The sequence below is a fragment of the Electrophorus electricus genome, chromosome 13 (assembly GCF_041902795.1).
Source record: "Electrophorus electricus isolate QZ-2024a chromosome 13, ASM4190279v1, whole genome shotgun sequence".
NCBI classification, from domain to species: Eukaryota; Metazoa; Chordata; class Actinopteri; order Gymnotiformes; family Gymnotidae; genus Electrophorus; species Electrophorus electricus.
In genome coordinates, this window is record NC_137509.1 from 23,519,141 (window position 1) to 23,546,525 (window position 27,385).

The following is a 27,385-nucleotide window of genomic DNA, read 5'->3' on the forward strand; positions in this document are numbered from 1 at the left end:
TTTACTCTCCAACTGACATGCTTGAATGTGAAGTGCAGTGATTAATAAAAAAACTGTCTGTTAGTGCCTCCGTATACCAGATGTTGTAAGCTTTTATTGCATCATTTAATTTACTTTCAAGATAACATTCTAGAATGTCAAGTGCAGGGATTAATAAAAAAAATTGTCAGATTGGTCTTTGATCATATTTGCTATGATTAGGCAATTTGACTAAGTGTTTAAGGCTTACGGCCACACCAGCTTGAGAACGCCCAATCTCATCTGACCTTGGAAGCGAAACAACTTTGGGCCTGGATAGTACTGAGGTGGGACCCTACCTAGGAATACCAGGTGCTGTAAGCTTTTCTTGCATCACTTTAATTTACTTTCAAGCTGACATGCTCAAATGTGAAGTGCAGTGATTAATAAAAAAAACCTATCTGTTAGCACATGGGAATAGCAGATGCTGTAAGTTTTTTTTGCATCACTTTCATTTACTCTCCAACTCACATGCCTGAATGTGAAGTGCAGTGATTCATCAAAAAACTATCTGTTAGCAGCTTGGACTACGAGATGCTGTAAGCTTCTCTTGCATCACTTTAATTTACTTTTAAGATGACATGCTAGGATGTGAAGTGCAGTGATTAATTAAAAAAAACTATCTGTTAGCACCTGGGAATAGCAGATGCTGTAAATTTTTGTTGCATCACTTTAATTTAATCTGCAACTGACATGCTTGTATGTGAAGTGTACAGATTAAATAGAAATCTTTTAGTACCAGGGAATAGTGATTAATTAAAAAAAAACTATCTGTTAGCACCTGGGAATAGCAAATGCTGTAAGTTTTTGTTGCATCACTTTAATTTAATCTGCAACTGACATGCTTGTATGTGAAGTGTACAGATTACATAGAAATCTTTTAGTACCAGGGAATAGCAGGTGCTGTAAGATTTTATTGCATACCTTTAAGTTATGTTCAAGCTATCATGTTCATTATTGAAGTGCAGTGAATAATTAACTCAAAATATCTGCTAGCACCTGGGAATAGCAGATGCTGTAAGTTTTTATTGCATCACTTTAATTTACTCTCCAACTGACATGCTTGAATGTGAAGTGCAGTGATTAATAAAAAAACTGTCTGTTAGTGCCTCCGTATACCAGATGTTGTAAGCTTTTATTGCATCATTTAATTAACTTTCAAGATAACATTCTAGAATGTCAAGTGCAGGGATTAATAAAAAAAATTGTCAGATTGGTCTTTGATCATATTTGCTATGATTAGGCAATTAGAGTAAGTGTTTAAGGCTTACGGCCACACCAGCTTGAGAACGACCAGTCTCATCTGACCTTGGAAGCGAAACAAGTTTGGGCCTGGATAGTACTGAGGTGGGACCCTATCTAGCAATACCAGGTGCTGTAAGCTTTTCTTGCATCACTTTAATTTACTTTCAAGCTGACATGCTCAAATGTGAAGTGCAGTTATTAATAAAAAAAACTATCTGTTAGCACCTGGGAGTAGCAGATGCTGTAAGTTTTTTTTGCATCACTTTAATTTAATCTGCAACTGACATGCTTGTATGTGAAGTGTACAGATTAAATAGAAATCTTTTAGTACCAGGGAATAGCAGGTGCTGTAAGATTTTATTGCATACCTTTAATTTATGTTCAAGCTATCATGTTCAAATTTGAAGTGCAGTGAATAATTAAATCAAACTATCTGCTAGCACCTGGAAATAGTAGATGCTGTAAGTTTTTATTGCATCACTTTAATTTACTCTCCAACTGACATGCTTGAATGTGAAGTGCAGTGATTAATAAAAATACTGTGTGTTAGTGCCTCCGTATACCAGATGTTGTAAGCTTTTATTGCATCATTTAATTTACTTTCAAGATAACATTCTAGAATGTCAAGTGCAGGGATTAATAAAAAAAATTGTCAGATTGGTCTTTGATCATATTTGCTATGATTAGGCAATTTGACTAAGTGTTTAAGGCTTACGGCCACACCATCTTGAGAACGCCCAATCTCATCTGACCTTGGAAGCTAAGCAAGTTTGGGCCTGGATAGTACTGAGGTGGGACCCTACCTAGGAATACCAGGTGCTGTAAGCTCTTCTTGCATCACTTTAATTTACTTTCAAGCTGACATGCTCAAATGTGAAGTGCAGTGAATAATTAAATCAAACTATCTGCTAGCACCTGGGAATAGTAGATGCTGTAAGTTTTTATTGCATCACTTTAATTTACTCTCCAACTGACATGCTTGAATGTGAAGTGCAGTGATTAATAAAAATACTGTCTGTTAGTGCCTCCGTATACCAGATGTTGTAAGCTTTTATTGCATCATTTAATTTACTTTCAAGATAACATTCTAGAATGTCAAGTGCAGGGATTAATAAAAAAAATTGTCAGATTGGTCTTTGATCATATTTGCTATGATTAGGCAATTTGACTAAGTGTTTAAGGCTTACGGCCACACCATCTTGAGAACGCCCAATCTCATCTGACCTTGGAAGCTAAGCAAGTTTGGGCCTGGATAGTACTGAGGTGGGACCCTACCTAGGAATACCAGGTGCTGTAAGCTCTTCTTGCATCACTTTAATTTACTTTCAAGCTGACATGCTCAAATGTGAAGTGCAGTGATTAATAAAAAAAACCTATCTGTTAGCACATGGGAATAGCAGATGCTGTAAGTTTTTTTTGCATCACTTTCATTTACTCTCCAACTCACATGCCTGAATGTGAAGTGCAGTGATTCATCAAAAAACTATCTGTTAGCAGCTTGGACTACGAGATGCTGTAAGCTTCTCTTGCATCACTTTAATTTACTTTTAATATGACATGCTAGGATGTGAAGTGCAGTGATTAATTAAAAAAAACTATCTGTTAGCACCTGGGAATAGCAGATGCTGTAAGTTTTTGTTGCATCACTTTAATTTAATCTGCAACTGACATGCTTGTATGTGAAGTGTACAGATTAAATAGAAATCTTTTAGTACCAGGGAATAGCAGGTGCTGTAAGATTTTATTGCATCCCTTTAATTTATTTTCAAGCTATCATGTTCAAATTTGAAGTGCAGTGAATAATTAAATCAAACTATCTGCTAGCACCTGGGAATAGTAGATGCTGTAAGTTTTTATTGCATCACTTTAATTTACTCTCCAACTGACATGCTTGAATGTGAAGTGCAGTGATTAATAAAAATACTGTCTGTTAGTGCCTCCGTATACCAGATGTTGTAAGCTTTTATTGCATCATTTAATTTACTTTCAAGATAACATTCTAGAATGTCAAGTGCAGGGATTAATAAAAAAAATTGTCAGATTGGTCTTTGATCATATTTGCTATGATTAGGCAATTTGACTAAGTGTTTAAGGCTTACGGCCACACCAGCTTGAGAACGCCCAATCTCATCTGACCTTGGAAGCGAAACAACTTTGGGCCTGGATAGTACTGAGGTGGGACCCTACCTAGGAACACCAGGTGCTGTAAGCTTTTCTTGCATCACTTTAATTTACTTTCAAGCTGACATGCTCAAATGTGAAGTGCAGTGAATAATAAAAAAAAACTATCTGTTAGCACCTGGGAATAGCAGATGCTGTAAGTTTTTTTTGCATCACTTTAATTTAATCTGCAACTGACATGCTTGTATGTGAAGTGTACAGATTACATAGAAATCTTTTAGTACCAGGGAATAGCAGGTGCTGTAAGATTTTATTGCATCCCTTTAATTTATGTTCAAGCTATCATGTTCAAATTTGAAGTGCAGTGAATAATTAAATCAAACTATCTGCTAGCACCTGGGAATAGCAGATGCTGTAAATTTTTGTTGCATCACTTTAATTTAATCTGCAACTGACATGCTTGTATGTGAAGTGTACAGATTACATAGAAATCTTTTAGTACCAGGGAATAGCAGGTGCTGTAAGATTTTATTGCATCCCTTTAATTTATGTTCAAGCTATCATGTTCAAATTTGAAGTGCAGTGAATAATTAAATCAAACTATCTGCTAGCACCTGGGAATAGTAGATGCTGTAAGTTTTTATTGCATCACTTTAATTTACTCTCCAACTGACATGTTTGAATGTGAAGTGCAGTGATTAATAAAAATACTGTCTGTTAGTGCCTCCGTATACCAGATGTTGTAAGCTTTTATTGCATCATTTAATTTACTTTCAAGATAACATTCTAGAATGTCAAGTGCAGGGATTAATAAAAAAAATTGTCAGATTGGTCTTTGATCATATTTGCTATGATTAGGCAATTTGACTAAGTGTTTAAGGCTTACGGCCACACCATCTTGAGAACGCCCAATCTCATCTGACCTTGGAAGCTAAGCAAGTTTGGGCCTGGATAGTACTGAGGTGGGACCCTACCTAGGAATACCAGGTGCTGTAAGCTTTTCTTGCATCACTTTAATTTACTTTCAAGCTGACATGCTCAAATGTGAAGTGCAGTGATTAATAAAAAAACTATCTGTTAGCACATGGGAATAGCAGATGCTGTAAGTTTTTTTTGCATCACTTTCATTTACTCTCCAACTCACATGCCTGAATGTGAAGTGCAGTGATTCATCAAAAAACTATCTGTTAGCAGCTTGGACTACGAGATGCTGTAAGCTTCTCTTGCATCACTTTAATTTACTTTTAAGATGACATGCTAGGATGTGAAGTGCAGTGATTAATTAAAAAAAACTATCTGTTAGCACCTGGGAATAGCAGATGCTGTAAGTTTTTGTTGCATCACTTTAATTTACTCTCCAACTGACATGCTTGAATGTGAAGTGCAGTGATTAATAAAAAAACTGTCTGTTAGTGCCTCCGTATACCAGATGTTGTAAGCTTTTATTTTATCATTTAATTAACTTTCAAGATAACATTCTAGAATGTCAAGTGCAGGGATTAATAAAAAAAATTGTCAGATTGGTCTTTGATCATATTTGCTATGATTAGGCAATTAGAGTAAGTGTTTAAGGCTTACGGCCACACCAGCTTGAGAACGACCAGTCTCATCTGACCTTGGAAGCGAAACAAGTTTGGGCCTGGATAGTACTGAGGTGGGACCCTACCTAGGAATACCAGGTGCTGTAAGCTTTTCTTGCATCACTTTAGTTTACTTTCAAGCTGACATGCTCAAATGTGAAGTGCAGTGAATAATAAAAAAAAACTATCTGTTAGCACCTGGGAATAGCAGATGCTGTAAGTTTTTTTTGCATCACTTTAATTTAATCTGCAACTGACATGCTTGTATGTGAAGTGTACAGATTACATAGAAATCTTTTAGTACCAGGGAATAGCACGTGCTGTAAGATTTTATTGCATCCCTTTAATTTATGTTCAAGCTATCATGTTCAAATTTGAAGTGCAGTGAATAATTAAATCAAACTATCTGCTAGCACCTGGGAATAGCAGATGCTGTAAATTTTTGTTGCATCACTTTAATTTAATCTGCAACTGACATGCTTGTATGTGAAGTTTACAGATTACATAGAAATCTTTTAGTACCAGGGAATAGCAGGTGCTGTAAGATTTTATTGCATCCCTTTAATTTATGTTCAAGCTATCATGTTCAAATTTGAAGTGCAGTGAATAATTAAATCAAACTATCTGCTAGCACCTGGGAATAGCAGATGCTGTAAGTTTTTTTTGCATCACTTTCATTTACTCTCCAACTCACATGCCTGAATGTGAAGTGCAGTGATTCATCAAAAAACTATCTGTTAGCAGCTTGGACTACGAGATGCTGTAAGCTTCTCTTGCATCACTTTAATTTACTTTTAAGATGACATGCTAGGATGTGAAGTGCAGTGATTAATTAAAAAAAACTATCTGTTAGCACCTGGGAATAGCAGATGCTGTAAGTTTTTGTTGCATCACTTTAATTTACTCTCCAACTGACATGCTTGAATGTGAAGTGCAGTGATTAATAAAAAAACTGTCTGTTAGTGCCTCCGTATACCAGATGTTGTAAGCTTTTATTGCATCATTTAATTTACTTTCAAGATAACATTCTAGAATGTCAAGTGCAGGGATTAATAAAAAAATTTGTCAGATTGGTCTTTGATCATATTTGCTATGATTAGGCAATTAGAGTAAGTGTTTAAGGCTTACGGCCACACCAGCTTGAGAACGACCAGTCTCATCTGACCTTGGAAGCGAAACAAGTTTGGGCCTGGATAGTACTGAGGTGGGACCCTATCTAGGAATACCAGGTGCTGTAAGCTTTTCTTGCATCACTTTAATTTACTTTCAAGCTGACATGCTCAAATGTGAAGTGCAGTGATTAATAAAAAAAACTATCTGTTAGCACCTGGGAGTAGCAGATGCTGTAAGTTTTTTTTGCATCACTTTAATTTAATCTGCAACTGACATGCTTGTATGTGAAGTGTACAGATTAAATATAAATCTTTTAGTACCAGGGAATAGCAGGTGCTGTAAGATTTTATTGCATCCCTTTAATTTATTTTCAATCTGTCATGTTCATTATTGAAGTGCAGTGAATAATTAAATCAAAATATCTGCTAGCACCTGGGAATAGCAGATGCTGTAAATTTTTATTGCATCACTTTAATTTACTCTCCAACTGACATGCTTGAATGTGAAGTGCAGTGATTAATAAAAAAACTGTCTGTTAGTGCCTCCGTATACCAGATGTTGTAAGCTTTTATTGCATCATTTAATTAACTTTCAAGATAACATTCTAGAATGTCAAGTGCAGGGATTAATAAAAAAAATTGTCAGATTGGTCTTTGATCATATTTGCTATGATTAGGCAATTAGAGTAAGTGTTTAAGGCTTACGGCCACACCAGCTTGAGAACCCCCAATCTCATCTGACCTTGGAAGCTGAACAACTTTGGGCCTGGATAGTACTGAGGTGGGACCCTACCTAGGAATACCAGGTGCTGTAAGCTTTTCTTGCATCACTTTAATTTACTTTCAAGCTGACATGCTCAAATGTGAAGTGCAGTGATTAATAAAAAAACTATCTGTTAGCACATGGGAATAGCAGATGCTGTAAGTTTTTTTTGCATCACTTTCATTTACTCTCCAACTCACATGCCTGAATGTGAAGTGCAGTGATTCATCAAAAAACTATCTGTTAGCAGCTTGGACTACGAGATGCTGTAAGCTTCTCTTGCATCACTTTAATGTACTTTTAAGATGACATGCTAGGATGTGAAGTGCAGTGATTAATTAAAAAAAAACTATCTGTTAGCACCTGGGAGTAGCAGATGCTGTAAGTTTTTTTTGCATCACTTTAATTTAATCTGCAACTGACATGCTTGTATGTGAAGTGTACAGATTAAATATAAATCTTTTAGTACCAGGGAATAGCAGGTGCTGTAAGATTTTATTGCATCCCTTTAATTTATTTTCAAGCTATCATGTTCATTATTGAAGTGCAGTGAATAATTAAATCAAAATATCTGCTAGCACCTGGGAATAGTAGATGCTGTAAGTTTTTATTGCATCACTTTAATTTACTCTCCAACTGACATGCTTGAATGTGAAGTGCAGTGATTAATAAAAATACTGTCTGTTAGTGCCTCCGTATACCAGATGTTGTAAGCTTTTATTGCATCATTTAATTTACTTTCAAGATAACATTCTAGAATGTCAAGTGCAGGGATTAATAAAAAAAATTGTCAGATTGGTCTTTGATCATATTTGCTATGATTAGGCAATTTGACTAAGTGTTTAAGGCTTACGGCCACACCATCTTGAGAACGCCCAATGTCATCTGACCTTGGAAGCTAAGCAAGTTTGGGCCTGGATAGTACTGAGGTGGGACCCTACCTAGGAATACCAGGTGCTGTAAGCTTTTCTTGCATCACTTTAATTTACTTTCAAGCTGACATGCTCAAATGTGAAGTGCAGTGATTAATAAAAAAAACCTATCTGTTAGCACATGGGAATAGCAGATGCTGTAAGTTTTTTTTGCATCACTTTCATTTACTCTCCATCTCACATGCCTGAATGTGAAGTGCAGTGATTCATCAAAAAACTATCTGTTAGCAGCTTGGACTACGAGATGCTGTAAGCTTCTCTTGCATCACTTTAATTTACTTTTAAGATGACATGCTAGGATGTGAAGTGCAGTGATTAATTAAAAAAAACTATCTGTTAGCACCTGGGAATAGCAGATGCTGTAAGTTTTTGTTGCATCACTTTAATTTAATCTGCAACTGACATGCTTGTATGTGAAGTGTACAGATTAAATAGAAATCTTTTAGTACCAGGGAATAGCAGGTGCTGTAAGATTTTATTGCATCCCTTTAATTTATGTTCAAGCTATCATGTTCAAATTTGAAGTGCAGTGAATAATTAAATCAAACTATCTGCTAGCACCTGGGAATAGCAGATGCTGTAAGTTTTTTTTGCATCACTTTCATTTACTCTCCAACTCACATGCCTGAATGTGAAGTGCAGTGATTCATCAAAAAACTATCTGTTAGCACCTTGGACTACGAGATGCTGTAAGCTTCTCTTGCATCACTTTAATTTACTTTCAAGATGACATGCTAGGATGTGAAGTGCAGTGATTAATTTAAAAAAAACTATCTGTTAGCACCTGGGATTAGCAAATGCTGTAAGTTTTTGTTGCATCACTTTAATTTAATCTGCAACTGACATGCTTGTATGTGAAGTGTACAGATTAAATAGAAATCTTTTAGTACCAGGGAATAGCAGGTGCTGTAAGATTTTATTGCATACCTTTAATTTATGTTCAAGCTATCATGTTCAAATTTGAAGTGCATTGAATAATTAAATCAAACTATCTGCTAGCACCTGGGAATAGCAGATGCTGTAAGTTTTTATTGCATCACTTTAATTTACTCTCCAACTGACATGCTTGAATGTGAATTGCAGTGATTAATAAAAATACTGTCTGTTAGTGCCTCCGTATACCAGATGTTGTAAGCTTTTATTGCATCATTTAATTTACTTTCAAGATAACATTCTAGAATGTCAAGTGCAGGGATTAATAAAAAAAATAGTCAGATTGGTCTTTGATCATATTTGCTATGATTAGGCAATTTGACTAAGTGTTTCTGGTTTACGGCCACACCATCTTGAGAACGCCCAATCTCATCTGACCTTGGAAGCTAAGCAAGTTTGGACCTGGATAGTACTGAGGTGGGACCCTACCTAGGAATACCAGGTGCTGTAAGCTTTTCATGCATCACTTTAATTTACTTTCAAGCTGACATGCTCAAATGTGAAGTGCAGTGATTAATAAAAAAAAACTATCTGTTAGCACATGGGAATAGCAGATGCTGTAAGTTTTTTTTGCATCACTTTCATTTACTCTCCAACTCACATGCCTGAATGTGAAGTGCAGTGATTCATCAAAAAACTATCTGTTAGCAGCTTGGACTACGAGATGCTGTAAGCTTCTCTTGCATCACTTTAATTTACTTTTAAGATGACATGCTAGGATGTGAAGTGCAGTGATTAATTAAAAAAAACTATCTGTTAGCACCTGGGAATAGCAGATGCTGTAAGTTTTTGTTGCATCACTTTAATTTAATCTGCAACTGACATGCTTGTATGTGAAGTGTAAAGATTACATAGAAATCTTTTAGTACCAGGGAATAGCAGGTGCTGTAAGATTTTATTGCATCCCTTTAATTTATGTTCAAGCTATCATGTTCAAATTTGAAGTGCAGTGAATAATTAAATCAAACTATCTGCTAGCACCTGGGAATAGCAGATGCTGTAAATTTTTGTTGCATCACTTTAATTTAATCTGCAACTGACATGCTTGTATTTGAAGTGTATAGATTAAATAGAAATCTTTTAGTACCAGGGAATAGCAGGTGCTGTAAGATTTTATTGCATCCCTTTAATTTATGTTCAAGCTATCATGTTCAAATTTGAAGTGCAGTGAATTATTAAATCAAAGTATCTGCTAGCACCTGGGAATAGCAGATGCTGTAAGTTTTTATTGCATCACTTTAATTTACTCTCCAACTGACATGCTTGAATGTGAAGTGCAGTGATTAATAAAAAAACTGTCTGTTAGTGCCTCCGTATACCAGATGTTGTAAGCTTTTATTGCATCATTTAATTTACTTTCAAGATAACATTCTAGAATGTCAAGTGCAGGGATTAATAAAAAAAATTATCAGATTGGTCTTTGATCATATTTGCTATGATTAGGCAATTTGAGTAAGTGTTTAAGGCTTACGGCCACACCAGCTTGAGAACGCCCAATCTCATCTGACCTTGGAAGCTGAAGAACTTTGGGCCTGGATAGTACTGAGGTGGGACCCTACCTAGGAATACCAGGTGCTGTAAGCTTTTCTTGCATCACTTTAATTTACTTTCAAGCTGACATGCTCAAATGTGAAGTGCAGTGATTAATAAAAAAAAACTATCTGTTAGCACATGGGAATAGCAGATGCTGTAAGTTTTTTTTGCATCACTTTCATTTACTCTCCAACTCACATGCCTGAATGTGAAGTGCAGTGATTCATCAAAAAACTATCTGTTAGCACCTTGGACTACGAGATGCTGTAAGCTTCTCTTGCATCACTTTAATTTACTTTCAAGATGACATGCTAGGATGTGAAGTGCAGTGATTAATTTAAAAAAAACTATCTGTTAGCACCTGGGATTAGCAAATGCTGTAAGTTTTTGTTGCATCACTTTAATTTAATCTGCAACTGACATGCTTGTATGTGAAGTGTACAGATTAAATAGAAATCTTTTAGTACCAGGGAATAGCAGGTGCTGTAAGATTTTATTGCATACCTTTAATTTATGTTCAAGCTATCATGTTCAAATTTGAAGTGCATTGAATAATTAAATCAAACTATCTGCTAGCACCTGGGAATAGCAGATGCTGTAAGTTTTTATTGCATCACTTTAATTTACTCTCCAACTGACATGCTTGAATGTGAATTGCAGTGATTAATAAAAATACTGTCTGTTAGTGCCTCCGTATACCAGATGTTGTAAGCTTTTATTGCATCATTTAATTTACTTTCAAGATAACATTCTAGAATGTCAAGTGCAGGGATTAATAAAAAAAATAGTCAGATTGGTCTTTGATCATATTTGCTATGATTAGGCAATTTGACTAAGTGTTTAAGGTTTACGGCCACACCATCTTGAGAACGCCCAATCTCATCTGACCTTGGAAGCTAAGCAAGTTTGGACCTGGATAGTACTGAGGTGGGACCCTACCTAGGAATACCAGGTGCTGTAAGCTTTTCTTGCATCACTTTAATTTACTTTCAAGCTGACATGCTCAAATGTGAAGTGCAGTGATTAATAAAAAAAAAATATCTGTTAGCACATGGGAATAGCAGATGCTGTAAGTTTTTTTTGCATCACTTTCATTTACTCTCCAACTCACATGCCTGAATGTGAAGTGCAGTGATTCATCAAAAAACTATCTGTTAGCAGCTTGGACTACGAGATGCTGTAAGCTTCTCTTGCATCACTTTAATTTACTTTTAAGATGACATGCTAGGATGTGAAGTGCAGTGATTAATTAAAAAAAACTATCTGTTAGCACCTGGGAATAGCAGATGCTGTAAGTTTTTGTTGCATCCCTTTAATTTATGTTCAAGCTATCATGTTCAAATTTGAAGTGCAGTAAATAATTAAATCAAACTATCTGCTAGCACCTGGGAATAGCAGATGCTGTAAATTTTTGTTGCATCACTTTCATTTACTCTCCAACTCACATGCCTGAATGTGAAGTGCAGTGATTCATCAAAAAACTATCTGTTAGCACCTTGGACTACGAGATGCTGTAAGCTTCTCTTGCATCACTTTAATTTACTTTCAAGATGACATGCTAGGATGTGAAGTGCAGTGATTAATTAAAAAAAAACTATCTGTTAGCACCTGGGATTAGCAAATGCTGTAAGTTTTTGTTGCATCACTTTAATTTAATCTGCAACTGACATGCTTGTATGTGAAGTGTACAGATTAAATAGAAATCTTTTAGTACCAGGGAATAGCAGGTGCTGTAAGATTTTATTGCATCCCTTTAATTTATGTTCAAGCTATCATGTTCAAATTTGAAGTGCAGTGAATAATTAAATCAAACTATCTGCTAGCACCTGGGAATAGCAGATGCTGTAAGTTTTTATTGCATCACTTTAATTTACTCTCCAACTGACATGCTTGAATGTGAAGTGCAGTGATTAATAAAAATACTGTCTGTTAGTGCCTCCGTATACCAGATGTTGTAAGCTTTTATTGCATCATTTAATTTACTTTCAAGATAACATTCTAGAATGTCAAGTGCAGGGATTAATAAAAAAAATTGTCAGATTGGTCTTTGATCATATTTGCTATGATTAGGCAATTTGACTAAGTGTTTAAGGCTTACGGCCACACCATCTTGAGAACGCCCAATGTCATCTGACCTTGGAAGCTAAGCAAGTTTGGGCCTGGATAGTACTGAGGTGGGACCCTACCTAGGAATACCAGGTGCTGTAAGCTTTTCTTGCATCACTTTAATTTACTTTCAAGCTGACATGCTCAAATGTGAAGTGCAGTGATTAATAAAAAAAACCTATCTGTTAGCACATGGGAATAGCAGATGCTGTAAGTTTTTTTTGCATCACTTTCATTTACTCTCCATCTCACATGCCTGAATGTGAAGTGCAGTGATTCATCAAAAAACTATCTGTTAGCAGCTTGGACTACGAGATGCTGTAAGCTTCTCTTGCATCACTTTAATTTACTTTTAAGATGACATGCTAGGATGTGAAGTGCAGTGATTAATTAAAAAAAACTATCTGTTAGCACCTGGGAATAGCAGATGCTGTAAGTTTTTGTTGCATCACTTTAATTTAATCTGCAACTGACATGCTTGTATGTGAAGTGTACAGATTAAATAGAAATCTTTTAGTACCAGGGAATAGCAGGTGCTGTAAGATTTTATTGCATCCCTTTAATTTATGTTCAAGCTATCATGTTCAAATTTGAAGTGCAGTGAATAATTAAATCAAACTATCTGCTAGCACCTGGGAATAGCAGATGCTGTAAGTTTTTTTTTGCATCACTTTCATTTACTCTCCAACTCACATGCCTGAATGTGAAGTGCAGTGATTCATCAAAAAACTATCTGTTAGCACCTTGGACTACGAGATGCTGTAAGCTTCTCTTGCATCACTTTAATTTACTTTCAAGATGACATGCTAGGATGTGAAGTGCAGTGATTAATTTAAAAAAAACTATCTGTTAGCACCTGGGATTAGCAAATGCTGTAAGTTTTTGTTGCATCACTTTAATTTAATCTGCAACTGACATGCTTGTATGTGAAGTGTACAGATTAAATAGAAATCTTTTAGTACCAGGGAATAGCAGGTGCTGTAAGATTTTATTGCATACCTTTAATTTATGTTCAAGCTATCATGTTCAAATTTGAAGTGCATTGAATAATTAAATCAAACTATCTGCTAGCACCTGGGAATAGCAGATGCTGTAAGTTTTTATTGCATCACTTTAATTTACTCTCCAACTGACATGCTTGAATGTGAATTGCAGTGATTAATAAAAATACTGTCTGTTAGTGCCTCCGTATACCAGATGTTGTAAGCTTTTATTGCATCATTTAATTTACTTTCAAGATAACATTCTAGAATGTCAAGTGCAGGGATTAATAAAAAAAATAGTCAGATTGGTCTTTGATCATATTTGCTATGATTAGGCAATTTGACTAAGTGTTTCTGGTTTACGGCCACACCATCTTGAGAACGACCAATCTCATCTGACCTTGGAAGCTAAGCAAGTTTGGACCTGGATAGTACTGAGGTGGGACCCTACCTAGGAATACCAGGTGCTGTAAGCTTTTCTTGCATCACTTTAATTTACTTTCAAGCTGACATGCTCAAATGTGAAGTGCAGTGATTAATAAAAAAAAACTATCTGTTAGCACATGGGAATAGCAGATGCTGTAAGTTTTTTTTGCATCACTTTCATTTACTCTCCAACTCACATGCCTGAATGTGAAGTGCAGTGATTCATCAAAAAACTATCTGTTAGCAGCTTGGACTACGAGATGCTGTAAGCTTCTCTTGCATCACTTTAATTTACTTTTAAGATGACATGCTAGGATGTGAAGTGCAGTGATTAATTAAAAAAAACTATCTGTTAGCACCTGGGAATAGCAGATGCTGTAAGTTTTTGTTGCATCACTTTAATTTAATCTGCAACTGACATGCTTGTATGTGAAGTGTAAAGATTACATAGAAATCTTTTAGTACCAGGGAATAGCAGGTGCTGTAAGATTTTATTGCATCCCTTTAATTTATGTTCAAGCTATCATGTTCAAATTTGAAGTGCAGTGAATAATTAAATCAAACTATCTGCTAGCACCTGGGAATAGCAGATGCTGTAAATTTTTGTTGCATCACTTTAATTTAATCTGCAACTGACATGCTTGTATTTGAAGTGTATAGATTAAATAGAAATCTTTTAGTACCAGGGAATAGCAGGTGCTGTAAGATTTTATTGCATCCCTTTAATTTATGTTCAAGCTATCATGTTCAAATTTGAAGTGCAGTGAATTATTCAATCAAAGTATCTGCTAGCACCTGGGAATAGCAGATGCTGTAAGTTTTTATTGCATCACTTTAATTTACTCTCCAACTGACATGCTTGAATGTGAAGTGCAGTGATTAATAAAAAAACTGTCTGTTAGTGCCTCCGTATACCAGATGTTGTAAGCTTTTATTGCATCATTTAATTTACTTTCAAGATAACATTCTAGAATGTCAAGTGCAGGGATTAATAAAAAAAATTGTCAGATTGGTCTTTGATCATATTTGCTATGATTAGGCAATTTGAGTAAGTGTTTAAGGCTTACGGCCACACCAGCTTGAGAACGCCCAATCTCATCTGACCTTGGAAGCTGAAGAACTTTGGGCCTGGATAGTACTGAGGTGGGACCCTACCTAGGAATACCAGGTGCTGTAAGCTTTTCTTGCATCACTTTAATTTACTTTCAAGCTGACATGCTCAAATGTGAAGTGCAGTGATTAATAAAAAAAAACTATCTGTTAGCACATGGGAATAGCAGATGCTGTAAGTTTTTTTTGCATCACTTTCATTTACTCTCCAACTCACATGCCTGAATGTGAAGTGCAGTGATTCATCAAAAAACTATCTGTTAGCACCTTGGACTACGAGATGCTGTAAGCTTCTCTTGCATCACTTTAATTTACTTTCAAGATGACATGCTAGGATGTGAAGTGCAGTGATTAATTTAAAAAAAACTATCTGTTAGCACCTGGGATTAGCAAATGCTGTAAGTTTTTGTTGCATCACTTTAATTTAATCTGCAACTGACATGCTTGTATGTGAAGTGTACAGATTAAATAGAAATCTTTTAGTACCAGGGAATAGCAGGTGCTGTAAGATTTTATTGCATACCTTTAATTTATGTTCAAGCTATCATGTTCAAATTTGAAGTGCATTGAATAATTAAATCAAACTATCTGCTAGCACCTGGGAATAGCAGATGCTGTAAGTTTTTATTGCATCACTTTAATTTACTCTCCAACTGACATGCTTGAATGTGAAGTGCAGTGATTCATCAAAAAACTATCTGTTAGCACCTTGGACTACGAGATGCTGTAATCTTCTCTTGCATCACTTTAATTTACTTTCAAGCTGACATGCACAAATGTGAAGTGCAGTGATTAATAAAAAAAACTATCTGTTAGCACCTGGGAATAGCCGATGCTGTAAGTTTTTTTTGCATCACTTTCATTTACTCTCCAACTCACATGCCTGAATGTGAAGTGCAGTGATTCATCAAAAAACTATCTGTTAGCACCTTGGACTACGAGATGCTGTAATCTTCTCTTGCATCACTTTAATTTACTTTCAAGCTGACATGCTCAAATGTGAAGTGCAGTGATTAATAAAAAAAAATATCTGTTAGCACCTGGGAATAGCAGATGCTGTAAGTTTTTGTTGCATCACTTTAATTTAATCTGCAACTGACATGCTTGTATGTGAAGTGTACAGATTAAATAGAAATCTTTTAGTACCAGGGAATAGCAGGTGCTGTAAGATTTTATTGCATCCCTTTAATTTATGTTCAAGCTATCATGTTCAAATTTGAAGTGCAGTGAATTATTAAATCAAACTATCTGCTAGCACCTGGGAATAGCAGATGCTGTAATTTTTTATTGCATCACTTTAATTTACTCTCCAACTGACATTAATAAAAAAACTGTCTGTTAGTGCCTCCGTATACCAGATGTTGTAAGCTTTTATTGCATCATTTAATTTACTTTCAAGATAACATTCTAGAATGTCAAGTGCAGGGATTAATAAAAAAAATTGTCAGATTGGTCTTTGATCATATTTGCTATGATTAGGCAATTTGACTAAGTGTTTAAGGCTTACGGCCACACCATCTTGAGAACGCCCAATGTCATCTGACCTTGGAAGCTAAGCAAGTTTGGGCCTGGATAGTACTGAGGTGGGACCCTACCTAGGAATACCAGGTGCTGTAAGCTTTTCTTGCATCACTTTAATTTACTTTCAAGCTGACATGCTCAAATGTGAAGTGCAGTGATTAATAAAAAAAACCTATCTGTTAGCACATGGGAATAGCAGATGCTGTAAGTTTTTTTTGCATCACTTTCATTTACTCTCCATCTCACATGCCTGAATGTGAAGTGCAGTGATTCATCAAAAAACTATCTGTTAGCAGCTTGGACTACGAGATGCTGTAAGCTTCTCTTGCATCACTTTAATTTACTTTTAAGATGACATGCTAGGATGTGAAGTGCAGTGATTAATTAAAAAAAACTATCTGTTAGCACCTGGGAATAGCAGATGCTGTAAGTTTTTGTTGCATCACTTTAATTTAATCTGCAACTGACATGCTTGTATGTGAAGTGTACAGATTAAATAGAAATCTTTTAGTACCAGGGAATAGCAGGTGCTGTAAGATTTTATTGCATCCCTTTAATTTATGTTCAAGCTATCATGTTCAAATTTGAAGTGCAGTGAATAATTAAATCAAACTATCTGCTAGCACCTGGGAATAGCAGATGCTGTAAGTTTTTTTTTGCATCACTTTCATTTACTCTCCAACTCACATGCCTGAATGTGAAGTGCAGTGATTCATCAAAAAACTATCTGTTAGCACCTTGGACTACGAGATGCTGTAAGCTTCTCTTGCATCACTTTAATTTACTTTCAAGATGACATGCTAGGATGTGAAGTGCAGTGATTAATTTAAAAAAAACTATCTGTTAGCACCTGGGATTAGCAAATGCTGTAAGTTTTTGTTGCATCACTTTAATTTAATCTGCAACTGACATGCTTGTATGTGAAGTGTACAGATTAAATAGAAATCTTTTAGTACCAGGGAATAGCAGGTGCTGTAAGATTTTATTGCATACCTTTAATTTATGTTCAAGCTATCATGTTCAAATTTGAAGTGCATTGAATAATTAAATCAAACTATCTGCTAGCACCTGGGAATAGCAGATGCTGTAAGTTTTTATTGCATCACTTTAATTTACTCTCCAACTGACATGCTTGAATGTGAATTGCAGTGATTAATAAAAATACTGTCTGTTAGTGCCTCCGTATACCAGATGTTGTAAGCTTTTATTGCATCATTTAATTTACTTTCAAGATAACATTCTAGAATGTCAAGTGCAGGGATTAATAAAAAAAATAGTCAGATTGGTCTTTGATCATATTTGCTATGATTAGGCAATTTGACTAAGTGTTTCTGGTTTACGGCCACACCATCTTGAGAACGACCAATCTCATCTGACCTTGGAAGCTAAGCAAGTTTGGACCTGGATAGTACTGAGGTGGGACCCTACCTAGGAATACCAGGTGCTGTAAGCTTTTCTTGCATCACTTTAATTTACTTTCAAGCTGACATGCTCAAATGTGAAGTGCAGTGATTAATAAAAAAAAACTATCTGTTAGCACATGGGAATAGCAGATGCTGTAAGTTTTTTTTGCATCACTTTCATTTACTCTCCAACTCACATGCCTGAATGTGAAGTGCAGTGATTCATCAAAAAACTATCTGTTAGCAGCTTGGACTACGAGATGCTGTAAGCTTCTCTTGCATCACTTTAATTTACTTTTAAGATGACATGCTAGGATGTGAAGTGCAGTGATTAATTAAAAAAAACTATCTGTTAGCACCTGGGAATAGCAGATGCTGTAAGTTTTTGTTGCATCACTTTAATTTAATCTGCAACTGACATGCTTGTATGTGAAGTGTAAAGATTACATAGAAATCTTTTAGTACCAGGGAATAGCAGGTGCTGTAAGATTTTATTGCATCCCTTTAATTTATGTTCAAGCTATCATGTTCAAATTTGAAGTGCAGTGAATAATTAAATCAAACTATCTGCTAGCACCTGGGAATAGCAGATGCTGTAAATTTTTGTTGCATCACTTTAATTTAATCTGCAACTGACATGCTTGTATTTGAAGTGTATAGATTAAATAGAAATCTTTTAGTACCAGGGAATAGCAGGTGCTGTAAGATTTTATTGCATCCCTTTAATTTATGTTCAAGCTATCATGTTCAAATTTGAAGTGCAGTGAATTATTCAATCAAAGTATCTGCTAGCACCTGGGAATAGCAGATGCTGTAAGTTTTTATTGCATCACTTTAATTTACTCTCCAACTGACATGCTTGAATGTGAAGTGCAGTGATTAATAAAAAAACTGTCTGTTAGTGCCTCCGTATACCAGATGTTGTAAGCTTTTATTGCATCATTTAATTTACTTTCAAGATAACATTCTAGAATGTCAAGTGCAGGGATTAATAAAAAAAATTGTCAGATTGGTCTTTGATCATATTTGCTATGATTAGGCAATTTGAGTAAGTGTTTAAGGCTTACGGCCACACCAGCTTGAGAACGCCCAATCTCATCTGACCTTGGAAGCTGAAGAACTTTGGGCCTGGATAGTACTGAGGTGGGACCCTACCTAGGAATACCAGGTGCTGTAAGCTTTTCTTGCATCACTTTAATTTACTTTCAAGCTGACATGCTCAAATGTGAAGTGCAGTGATTAATAAAAAAAAACTATCTGTTAGCACATGGGAATAGCAGATGCTGTAAGTTTTTTTTGCATCACTTTCATTTACTCTCCAACTCACATGCCTGAATGTGAAGTGCAGTGATTCATCAAAAAACTATCTGTTAGCACCTTGGACTACGAGATGCTGTAAGCTTCTCTTGCATCACTTTAATTTACTTTCAAGATGACATGCTAGGATGTGAAGTGCAGTGATTAATTTAAAAAAAACTATCTGTTAGCACCTGGGATTAGCAAATGCTGTAAGTTTTTGTTGCATCACTTTAATTTAATCTGCAACTGACATGCTTGTATGTGAAGTGTACAGATTAAATAGAAATCTTTTAGTACCAGGGAATAGCAGGTGCTGTAAGATTTTATTGCATACCTTTAATTTATGTTCAAGCTATCATGTTCAAATTTGAAGTGCATTGAATAATTAAATCAAACTATCTGCTAGCACCTGGGAATAGCAGATGCTGTAAGTTTTTATTGCATCACTTTAATTTACTCTCCAACTGACATGCTTGAATGTGAAGTGCAGTGATTCATCAAAAAACTATCTGTTAGCACCTTGGACTACGAGATGCTGTAATCTTCTCTTGCATCACTTTAATTTACTTTCAAGCTGACATGCACAAATGTGAAGTGCAGTGATTAATAAAAAAAACTATCTGTTAGCACCTGGGAATAGCCGATGCTGTAAGTTTTTTTTGCATCACTTTCATTTACTCTCCAACTCACATGCCTGAATGTGAAGTGCAGTGATTCATCAAAAAACTATCTGTTAGCACCTTGGACTACGAGATGCTGTAATCTTCTCTTGCATCACTTTAATTTACTTTCAAGCTGACATGCTCAAATGTGAAGTGCAGTGATTAATAAAAAAAAATATCTGTTAGCACCTGGGAATAGCAGATGCTGTAAGTTTTTGTTGCATCACTTTAATTTAATCTGCAACTGACATGCTTGTATGTGAAGTGTACAGATTAAATAGAAATCTTTTAGTACCAGGGAATAGCAGGTGCTGTAAGATTTTATTGCATCCCTTTAATTTATGTTCAAGCTATCATGTTCAAATTTGAAGTGCAGTGAATTATTAAATCAAACTATCTGCTAGCACCTGGGAATAGCAGATGCTGTAATTTTTTATTGCATCACTTTAATTTACTCTCCAACTGACATTAATAAAAAAACTGTCTGTTAGTGCCTCCGTATACCAGATGTTTTAAGCTTTTATTGCATCATTTAATTTACTTTCAAGATAACATTCTAGAATGTCAAGTGCAGGGATTAATAAAAAAAATTGTCAGATTGGTCTTTGATCATATTTGCTATGATTAGGCAATTTGAGTAAGTGTTTAAGGCTTACGGCCACACCAGCTTGAGAACGCCCAATCTCATCTGACCTTGGAAGCTGAAGAACTTTGGGCCTGGATAGTACTGAGGTGGGACCCTACCTAGGAATACCAGGTGCTGTAAGCTTTTCTTGCATCACTTAATTTACTTTCAAGCTGACATGCTCAAATGTGAAGTGCAGTGATTAATAAAAAAAACTATCTGTTAGCACCTGGGAATAGCAGATGCTGCAAGTTTTTTTTGCATCACTTTCATTTACTCTCCAACTCACATGCCTGAATGTGAAGTGCAGTGATTCATCAAAAAACTATCTGTTAGCAGCTTGGACTACGAGATGCTGTAAGCTTCTCTTGCATCACTTTAATTTACTTTTAAGATGACATGCTAGGATGTGAAGTGCAGTGATTAATTAAAAAAAACTATCTGTTAGCACCTGGGAATAGCAGATGCTGTAAGTTTTTGTTGCATCACTTTAATTTAATCTGCAACTGACATGCTTGTATGTGAAGTGTACAGATTAAATAGAAATCTTTTAGTACCAGGGAATAGCAGGTGCTGTAAGATCTTATTGCATCCCTTTAATTTATGTTCAAGCTATCATGTTCAAATTTGAAGTGCAGTGAATTATTAAATCAAACTATCTGCTAGCACCTGGGAATAGCAGATGCTGTAATTTTTTATTGCATCACTTTAATTTACTCTCCAACTGACATGCTTGAATGTGAAGTGCAGTGATTAATAAAAAAACTGTCTGTTAGTGCCTCCGTATACCAGATGTTGTAAGCTTTTATTGCATCATTTAATTTACTTTCAAGATAACATTCTAGAATGTCAAGTGCAGGGATTAATAAAAAAAATTGTCAGATTGGTCTTTGATCATATTTGCTATGATTAGGCAATTTGAGTAAGTGTTTAAGGCTTACGGCCACACCAGCTTGAGAACGCCCAATCTCATCTGACCTTGGAAGCTGAACAACTTTGAGCCTGGATAGTAGTGAGGTGGGACCCTACCTAGGAATACCAGGTGCTGTAAGCTTTTCTTGCATCACTTTAATTTACTTTCAAGCTGACATGCTCAAATGTGAAGTGCAGTGATTAATAAAAAAAATATCTGTTAGCACCTGGGAATAGCAGATGCTGTAAGTTTTTTTTGCATCACTTTCATTTACTCTCCAACTCACATGCCTGAATGTGAAGTGCAGTGATTTATCAAAAAACTGTCTGTTAGTGCCTCCGTATACCAGATGTTGTAAGCTTTTATTGCATCATTTAATTTACTTTTAAGATAACATTCTAGAATGTCAACTGCAGGGATTAATAAAAAAATTGTTCAGATTGGTCTTTGATCATATTTGCTATGATTAGGCAATTTGAGTAAGTGTTTAAGGTTTACAGCCACAACAGCTTGAGAACGCCCAATCTCATCTGACCTTGGAAGCTAAGCAAGTTTGGGCCTGGATAGTACTGAGGTGGGACCCTACCTAGGAATACCAGGTGCTGTAAGCTTTTCTTGCATCACTTTAATTTACTTTCAAGCTGACATGCTCAAATGTGAAGTGCAGTGATTAATAAAAAAAACCTATCTGTTAGCACATGGGAATAGCAGATGCTGTAAGTTTTTTTTGCATCACTTTCATTTACTCTCCATCTCACATGCCTGAATGTGAAGTGCAGTGATTCATCAAAAAACTATCTGTTAGCACCTTGGACTACGAGATGCTGTAATCTTCTCTTGCATCACTTTAATTTACTTTCAAGCTGACATGCACAAATATGAAGTGCAGTGATTAATAAAAAAAACTATCTGTTAGCACCTGGGAATAGCCGATGCTGTAAGTTTTTTTTGCATCACTTTCATTTACTCTCCAAATCACATGCCTGAATGTGAAGTGCAGTGATTCATCAAAAAACTGTCTGTTAGTGCCTCCGTATACCAGATGTTGTAAGCTTTTATTGCATCATTTAATTTACATTCAAGATAACGTTCTAGAATGTCAAGTGCAGGGATTAATAAAAAAAATTGTCAGATTGGTCTTTGATCATATTTGCTATGATTAGGCAATTTGAGTAAGTGTTTAAGGCTTACCGCCACACCAGCTTGAGAACGCCCAATCTCATCTGACCTTGGAAGCTAAGCAAATTTGGGCCTGGATAGTACTGAGGTGGGACCCTACCTAGGAATACCAGGTGCTGTAAGATTTTCTTGCATCACTTTAATTTACTTTCAAGCTGACATGCTCAAATGTGAAGTGCAGTCATTAATAAAAAAAACTATCTGTTAGCGCCTGGGAATAGCAGATGCTGTAATTTTTGTTGCATCACTTTAATGTAATCTGCAACTGTCAAGCTTGTATGTGAAGTGTACAGATTAAATAGAAATGTTTTAGTACCAGGGAATAGCAGGTGCTGTAAGATTTTATTGCATCCCTTTAATTTATGTTCAAGCTATCATGTTCAAATTTGAAGTGCAGTGAATAATTAACTCAAACTATCTGTTAGCACCTGGGAATAGCAGATGCTGTAAGTTTTTTTTGCATCACTTTCATTTACTCTCCAACTCACATGCCTGAATGTGAAGTGCAGTGATTCATCAAAAAACTATCTGTTAGCACCTTGGACTACGAGATGCTGTAATCTTCTCTTGCATCACTTTAATTTACTTTCAAGCTGACATGCACAAATGTGAAGTGCAGTGATTAATAAAAAAACTGTCTGTTAGTGCCTCCGTATACCAGATGTTTTAAACTTTTATTGCATCATTTAATTTACTTTCAAGATAACATTCTAGAATGTCAAGTGCAGGGATTAATAAAAAAAATTGTCAGATTGGTCTTTGATCATATTTGCTATGATTAGGCAATTTGAGTAAGTGTTTAAGGCTTACGGCCACACCAGCTTGAGAACGCCCAATCTCATCTGACCTTGGAAGCTGAAGAACTTTGGGCCTGGATAGTACTGAGGTGGGACCCTACCTAGGAATACCAGGTGCTGTAAGCTTTTCTTGCATCACTTAATTTACTTTCAAGCTGACATGCTCAAATGTGAAGTGCAGTGATTAATAAAAAAAACTATCTGTTAGCACCTGGGAATAGCAGATGCTGCAAGTTTTTTTTGCATCACTTTCATTTACTCTCCAACTCACATGCCTGAATGTGAAGTGCAGTGATTCATCAAAAAACTATCTGTTAGCAGCTTGGACTACGAGATGCTGTAAGCTTCTCTTGCATCACTTTAATTTACTTTTAAGATGACATGCTAGGATGTGAAGTGCAGTGATTAATTAAAAAAAACTATCTGTTAGCACCTGGGAATAGCAGATGCTGTAAGTTTTTGTTGCATCACTTTAATTTAATCTGCAACTGACATGCTTGTATGTGAAGTGTACAGATTAAATAGAAATCTTTTAGTACCAGGGAATAGCAGGTGCTGTAAGATTTTATTGCATCCCTTTAATTTATGTTCAAGCTATCATGTTCAAATTTGAAGTGCAGTGAATTATTAAATCAAACTATCTGCTAGCACCTGGGAATAGCAGATGCTGTAATTTTTTATTGCATCACTTTCATTTACTCTCCAACTGACATGCTTGAATGTGAAGTGCAGTGATTAATAAAAAAACTGTCTGTTAGTGCCTCCGTATACCAGATGTTGTAAGCTTTTATTGCATCATTTAATTTACTTTCAAGATAACATTCTAGAATGTCAAGTGCAGGGATTAATAAAAAAAATTGTCAGATTGGTCTTTGATCATATTTGCTATGATTAGGCAATTTGAGTAAGTGTTTAAGGCTTACGGCCACACCAGCTTGAGAACGCCCAATCTCATCTGACCTTGGAAGCTGAACAACTTTGAGCCTGGATAGTAGTGAGGTGGGACCCTACCTAGGAATACCAGGTGCTGTAAGCTTTTCTTGCATCACTTTAATTTACTTTCAAGCTGACATGCTCAAATGTGAAGTGCAGTGATTAATAAAAAAAATATCTGTTAGCACCTGGGAATAGCAGATGCTGTAAGTTTTTTTTGCATCACTTTCATTTACTCTCCAACTCACATGCCTGAATGTGAAGTGCAGTGATTCATCAAAAAACTATCTGTTAGCACCTTGGACTACGAGATGCTGTAATCTTCTCTTGCATCACTTTAATTTACTTTCAAGCTGACATGCACAAATGTGAAGTGCAGTGATTAATAAAAAAAACTATCTGTTAGCACCTGGGAATAGCAGATGCTGTAAGTTTTTTTTGCATCACTTTCATTTACTCTCCAACTCACATGCCTGAATGTGAAGTGCAGTGATTTATCAAAAAACTGTCTGTTAGTGCCTCCGTATACCAGATGTTGTAAGCTTTTATTGCATCATTTAATTTACTTTTAAGATAACATTCTAGAATGTCAACTGCAGGGATTAATAAAAAAATTGTTCAGATTGGTCTTTGATCATATTTGCTATGATTAGGCAATTTGAGTAAGTGTTTAAGGTTTACAGCCACAACAGCTTGAGAACGCCCAATCTCATCTGACCTTGGAAGCTAAGCAAGTTTGGGCCTGGATAGTACTGAGGTGGGACCCTACCTAGGAATACCAGGTGCTGTAAGCTTTTCTTGCATCACTTTAATTTACTTTCAAGCTGACATGCTCAAATGTGAAGTGCAGTGATTAATAAAAAAAAACTATCTGTTAGCACCTGGGAATAGCCGATGCTGTAAGTTTTTTTTGCATCACTTTCATTTACTCTCCAAATCACATGCCTGAATGTGAAGTGCAGTGATTCATCAAAAAACTATCTGTTAGCACCTTGGACTACGAGATGCTGTAATCTTCTCTTGCATCACTTTAATTTACTTTCAAGCTGACATGCACAAATATGAAGTGCAGTGATTAATAAAAAAAACTATCTGTTAGCACCTGGGAATAGCCGATGCTGTAAGTTTTTTTTGCATCACTTTCATTTACTCTCCAAATCACATGCCTGAATGTGAAGTGCAGTGATTCATCAAAAAACTGTCTGTTAGTGCCTCCGTATACCAGATGTTGTAAGCTTTTATTGCATCATTTAATTTACATTCAAGATAACGTTCTAGAATGTCAAGTGCAGGGATTAATAAAAAAAATTGTCAGATTGGTCTTTGATCATATTTGCTATGATTAGGCAATTTGAGTAAGTGTTTAAGGCTTACCGCCACACCAGCTTGAGAACGCCCAATCTCATCTGACCTTGGAAGCTAAGCAAATTTGGGCCTGGATAGTACTGAGGTGGGACCCTACCTAGGAATACCAGGTGCTGTAAGATTTTCTTGCATCACTTTAATTTACTTTCAAGCTGACATGCTCAAATGTGAAGTGCAGTCATTAATAAAAAAAACTATCTGTTAGCGCCTGGGAATAGCAGATGCTGTAAGTTTTTGTTGCATCACTTTAATGTAATCTGCAACTGTCAAGCTTGTATGTGAAGTGTACAGATTAAATAGAAATGTTTTAGTACCAGGGAATAGCAGGTGCTGTAAGATTTTATTGCATCCCTTTAATTTATGTTCAAGCTATCATGTTCAAATTTGAAGTGCAGTGAATAATTAACTCAAACTATCTGTTAGCACCTGGGAATAGCAGATGCTGTAAGTTTTTTTTGCATCACTTTCATTTACTCTCCAACTCACATGCCTGAATGTGAAGTGCAGTGATTCATCAAAAAACTATCTGTTAGCACCTTGGACTACGAGATGCTGTAATCTTCTCTTGCATCACTTTAATTTACTTTCAAGCTGACATGCACAAATGTGAAGTGCAGTGATTAATAAAAAAACTGTCTGTTAGTGCCTCCGTATACCAGATGTTTTAAGCTTTTATTGCATCATTTAATTTACTTTCAAGATAACATTATAGAATGTCAAGTGCAGGGATTAATAAAAAAAATTGTCAGATTGGTCTTTGATCATATTTGCTATGATTAGGCAATTTGAGTAAGTGTTTAAGGCTTACCGCCACACCAGCTTGAGAACGCCCAATCTCATCTGACCTTGGAAGCTGAAGAACTTTGGGCCTGGATAGTACTGAGTTGGGACCCTACCTAGGAATACCAGGTGCTGTAAGCTTTTCTTGCATCACTTTAATTTACTTTCAAGCTGACATGCTCAAATGTGAAGTGCAGTGATTAATAAAAAAAACTATCTGTTAGCACCTGGGAATAGCAGATGCTGCAAGTTTTTTTTGCATCACTTTCATTTACTCTCCAAATCACATGCCTGAATGTGAAGTGCAGTGATTCATCAAAAAACTGTCTGTTAGTGCCTCCGTATACCAGATGTTGTAAGCTTTTATTGCATCATTTAATTTACATTCAAGATAACGTTCTAGAATGTCAAGTGCAGGGATTAATAAAAAAAATTGTCAGATTGGTCTTTGATCATATTTGCTATGATTAGGCAATTTGAGTAAGTGTTTAAGGCTTACCGCCACACCAGCTTGAGAACGCCCAATCTCATCTGACCTTGGAAGCTAAGCAAATTTGGGCCTGGATAGTACTGAGGTGGGACCCTACCTAGGAATACCAGGTGCTGTAAGATTTTCTTGCATCACTTTAATTTACTTTCAAGCTGACATGCTCAAATGTGAAGTGCAGTCATTAATAAAAAAAACTATCTGTTAGCGCCTGGGAATAGCAGATGCTGTAATTTTTGTTGCATCACTTTAATGTAATCTGCAACTGTCAAGCTTGTATGTGAAGTGTACAGATTAAATAGAAATGTTTTAGTACCAGGGAATAGCAGGTGCTGTAAGATTTTATTGCATCCCTTTAATTTATGTTCAAGCTATCATGTTCAAATTTGAAGTGCAGTGAATAATTAACTCAAACTATCTGTTAGCACCTGGGAATAGCAGATGCTGTAAGTTTTTTTTGCATCACTTTCATTTACTCTCCAACTCACATGCCTAAATGTGAAGTGCAGTGATTCATCAAAAAACTATCTGTTAGCACCTTGGACTACGAGATGCTGTA

The 27,385-nt window shown here is 35.9% G+C and overlaps 29 pseudogenes; all 29 read left to right on the top strand.

Annotated features, from left to right (window-relative positions):
• The first annotated feature begins 223 nt into the window (after positions 1 to 223).
• On the top strand, positions 224 to 342 carry LOC145650155 (5S ribosomal RNA; annotated as a pseudogene).
• A 941-nt stretch (positions 343 to 1,283) lies between these two features.
• On the top strand, positions 1,284 to 1,402 carry LOC145645318 (5S ribosomal RNA; annotated as a pseudogene).
• Positions 1,403 to 1,972: 570 nt separating this feature from the next.
• LOC145647167 (5S ribosomal RNA) lies at positions 1,973 to 2,091 on the top strand (annotated as a pseudogene).
• A 353-nt stretch (positions 2,092 to 2,444) lies between these two features.
• On the top strand, positions 2,445 to 2,563 carry LOC145647168 (5S ribosomal RNA; annotated as a pseudogene).
• Positions 2,564 to 3,356: 793 nt separating this feature from the next.
• Positions 3,357 to 3,475, top strand: LOC145650324 (5S ribosomal RNA; annotated as a pseudogene).
• A 789-nt stretch (positions 3,476 to 4,264) lies between these two features.
• On the top strand, positions 4,265 to 4,383 carry LOC145647169 (5S ribosomal RNA; annotated as a pseudogene).
• A 573-nt stretch (positions 4,384 to 4,956) lies between these two features.
• On the top strand, positions 4,957 to 5,075 carry LOC145650814 (5S ribosomal RNA; annotated as a pseudogene).
• A 1,011-nt stretch (positions 5,076 to 6,086) lies between these two features.
• LOC145643736 (5S ribosomal RNA) lies at positions 6,087 to 6,205 on the top strand (annotated as a pseudogene).
• Positions 6,206 to 6,775: 570 nt separating this feature from the next.
• LOC145643900 (5S ribosomal RNA) lies at positions 6,776 to 6,894 on the top strand (annotated as a pseudogene).
• A 792-nt stretch (positions 6,895 to 7,686) lies between these two features.
• Positions 7,687 to 7,805, top strand: LOC145650301 (5S ribosomal RNA; annotated as a pseudogene).
• Positions 7,806 to 9,039: 1,234 nt separating this feature from the next.
• Positions 9,040 to 9,158, top strand: LOC145649061 (5S ribosomal RNA; annotated as a pseudogene).
• Positions 9,159 to 10,169: 1,011 nt separating this feature from the next.
• On the top strand, positions 10,170 to 10,288 carry LOC145644818 (5S ribosomal RNA; annotated as a pseudogene).
• A 794-nt stretch (positions 10,289 to 11,082) lies between these two features.
• Positions 11,083 to 11,201, top strand: LOC145649062 (5S ribosomal RNA; annotated as a pseudogene).
• Positions 11,202 to 12,329: 1,128 nt separating this feature from the next.
• On the top strand, positions 12,330 to 12,448 carry LOC145650302 (5S ribosomal RNA; annotated as a pseudogene).
• A 1,235-nt stretch (positions 12,449 to 13,683) lies between these two features.
• LOC145650535 (5S ribosomal RNA) lies at positions 13,684 to 13,802 on the top strand (annotated as a pseudogene).
• Positions 13,803 to 14,813: 1,011 nt separating this feature from the next.
• LOC145644819 (5S ribosomal RNA) lies at positions 14,814 to 14,932 on the top strand (annotated as a pseudogene).
• A 1,431-nt stretch (positions 14,933 to 16,363) lies between these two features.
• LOC145650303 (5S ribosomal RNA) lies at positions 16,364 to 16,482 on the top strand (annotated as a pseudogene).
• A 1,235-nt stretch (positions 16,483 to 17,717) lies between these two features.
• On the top strand, positions 17,718 to 17,836 carry LOC145650536 (5S ribosomal RNA; annotated as a pseudogene).
• Positions 17,837 to 18,847: 1,011 nt separating this feature from the next.
• LOC145644820 (5S ribosomal RNA) lies at positions 18,848 to 18,966 on the top strand (annotated as a pseudogene).
• Positions 18,967 to 20,397: 1,431 nt separating this feature from the next.
• LOC145644821 (5S ribosomal RNA) lies at positions 20,398 to 20,516 on the top strand (annotated as a pseudogene).
• Positions 20,517 to 21,307: 791 nt separating this feature from the next.
• LOC145645486 (5S ribosomal RNA) lies at positions 21,308 to 21,426 on the top strand (annotated as a pseudogene).
• A 351-nt stretch (positions 21,427 to 21,777) lies between these two features.
• Positions 21,778 to 21,896, top strand: LOC145649856 (5S ribosomal RNA; annotated as a pseudogene).
• Positions 21,897 to 22,470: 574 nt separating this feature from the next.
• On the top strand, positions 22,471 to 22,589 carry LOC145643837 (5S ribosomal RNA; annotated as a pseudogene).
• A 679-nt stretch (positions 22,590 to 23,268) lies between these two features.
• Positions 23,269 to 23,387, top strand: LOC145644822 (5S ribosomal RNA; annotated as a pseudogene).
• Positions 23,388 to 24,178: 791 nt separating this feature from the next.
• Positions 24,179 to 24,297, top strand: LOC145645487 (5S ribosomal RNA; annotated as a pseudogene).
• Positions 24,298 to 24,869: 572 nt separating this feature from the next.
• LOC145649857 (5S ribosomal RNA) lies at positions 24,870 to 24,988 on the top strand (annotated as a pseudogene).
• A 574-nt stretch (positions 24,989 to 25,562) lies between these two features.
• LOC145643838 (5S ribosomal RNA) lies at positions 25,563 to 25,681 on the top strand (annotated as a pseudogene).
• A 680-nt stretch (positions 25,682 to 26,361) lies between these two features.
• On the top strand, positions 26,362 to 26,480 carry LOC145646022 (5S ribosomal RNA; annotated as a pseudogene).
• Positions 26,481 to 26,832: 352 nt separating this feature from the next.
• On the top strand, positions 26,833 to 26,951 carry LOC145643839 (5S ribosomal RNA; annotated as a pseudogene).
• The last annotated feature ends 434 nt before the right edge of the window (positions 26,952 to 27,385 follow it).